This window comes from Triticum urartu, chromosome 6A, assembly GCF_056163025.1.
Source record: "Triticum urartu cultivar PI428250 chromosome 6A, HENAU_Tu73, whole genome shotgun sequence".
NCBI lineage: Eukaryota > Viridiplantae > Streptophyta > Magnoliopsida > Poales > Poaceae > Triticum > Triticum urartu.
In genome coordinates, this window is record NC_141878.1 from 82,177,344 (window position 1) to 82,178,821 (window position 1,478).

General features: G+C 42.0%; 1 long non-coding RNA gene across 1 annotated transcript; it reads left to right on the top strand.

The window, feature by feature from the left end:
* The first annotated feature begins 224 nt into the window (after positions 1-224).
* LOC147964091 (uncharacterized) lies at positions 225-1,161 on the top strand. The gene is made up of 3 exons (XR_015609522.1): positions 225-584; positions 694-751; positions 837-1,161. It is a non-coding gene; the product is annotated as an uncharacterized LOC147964091 (long non-coding RNA).
* The last annotated feature ends 317 nt before the right edge of the window (positions 1,162-1,478 follow it).

Below are 1,478 nucleotides of genomic sequence, written 5' to 3' on the forward strand. Positions count from 1 at the left end.
TGCCGGTTCCAACGGATAGCCGGGCCGCTTTCATTAGTACCGGTTCGTGGCGAACCTTTAGCACCGGTTCGTGCCACGAACCGGTACTAATGAGAGTGGTGGCAGGATGTTGTTAGAGTGGGGCCCCTCCAGCACCTTTAGTACCGGTTCATGCCACGAACCGGTACTAAAGGTCGTCCTATATAAACCCTTCGTCCACCAGCACTCTGTTCTTCCCCCTTTCCCCTCTCCGGCCCTCTCTTCTGTTCTTCCCTTCTTCCTCTTGAGTTCATCACAAAATTTGCACAAAATTTGTCAAGATTTGAAGGCCCTCATCCATTCAAATGATCACAAAGGTTAGCAACTTTGTCCTTTCATCTCTCATTGCTAGATTAGCTCTTGCATTGGTTTATATAGTGATTAATTTGTGAGTTTAGTAATTTGGGAGGATATATATATGTGCTAGTATTTGATTTATATGCAATTTGAGGTCAAAAATAACACTTAGTTTGCATATGTTGGTGTGGTTTACTTAGTGCCTTCTAAATCTCCATCGTAGCCACCGTCGATCGCCCGCACCGTCTCGTCGCCGGCACCACCTTGTGGTGAGCCTCTTGTTCATGAAATTTTATATAAAAATTGATGTTTGTGTGATTTGGATATATAGTTACTCGTATAATTATCTTACCCGTACGTTGTTTATTATACATATAGTGCCATGGTTTTGATATCCGTCCCCGTCGGCCCTAGTCCTTGTTATGATTCGGATGTGGTATGTATATTCTCTTTTAAAACTAGTTGCATTTCGTGTTTATGACAAATTATGCCCATCAAGTTGACATAGAAATTTTTTCTAGGAGGTATCTGAACCGGAAATTCCAACCGACCCTATTGCCGAGAGGTTAAATTTAGTTGAAAGAGAAAACGAGTACTTGAAAGAAAAATTGAAAAGAATTGAGGGGGAGAAGATGGAATTGGAGTTGCATGTTGCCGATGTCGTCGATGATCACAAGATCAAGATGGAGAAAATGCGCTTTAAGATTAGAAAGATTAGAAAATATGCCATCGATAGTGAGGCTTGGTATCATTATGCTGTTGGATCCATTGTTACCTTAGTTGCGATCTTGATCGTATTTGTTGTTGCATTTAAATGCTTTAGCTAGAGAGTTATTTGTTTGTTGCATTTAAGTGTTGTATGAACTTTATGTATGAACTTGTATTAATTTGTTCTATTCGGTGTTGTGTAATGAAGATGAGCCGGCAATGGATGTACGATGACCGATGCTCTCCCCAGTTCGTTGAGGGCGTGCGTACTTTTCTGCTTGCGGCTGAGGCAAACAAGCGGGCGGATGGTTTTATGCCTTGTCCATGTGCTCGCTGTAAGAATGGTCACAATTACTCTACGTCAAGAACCATTCACGTCCACCTGTTTAAGACCGGTTTCATGCCCCATTATAATGTTTGGACCAAGCACGGAGAAAGAGGGGTTATGATGGAAG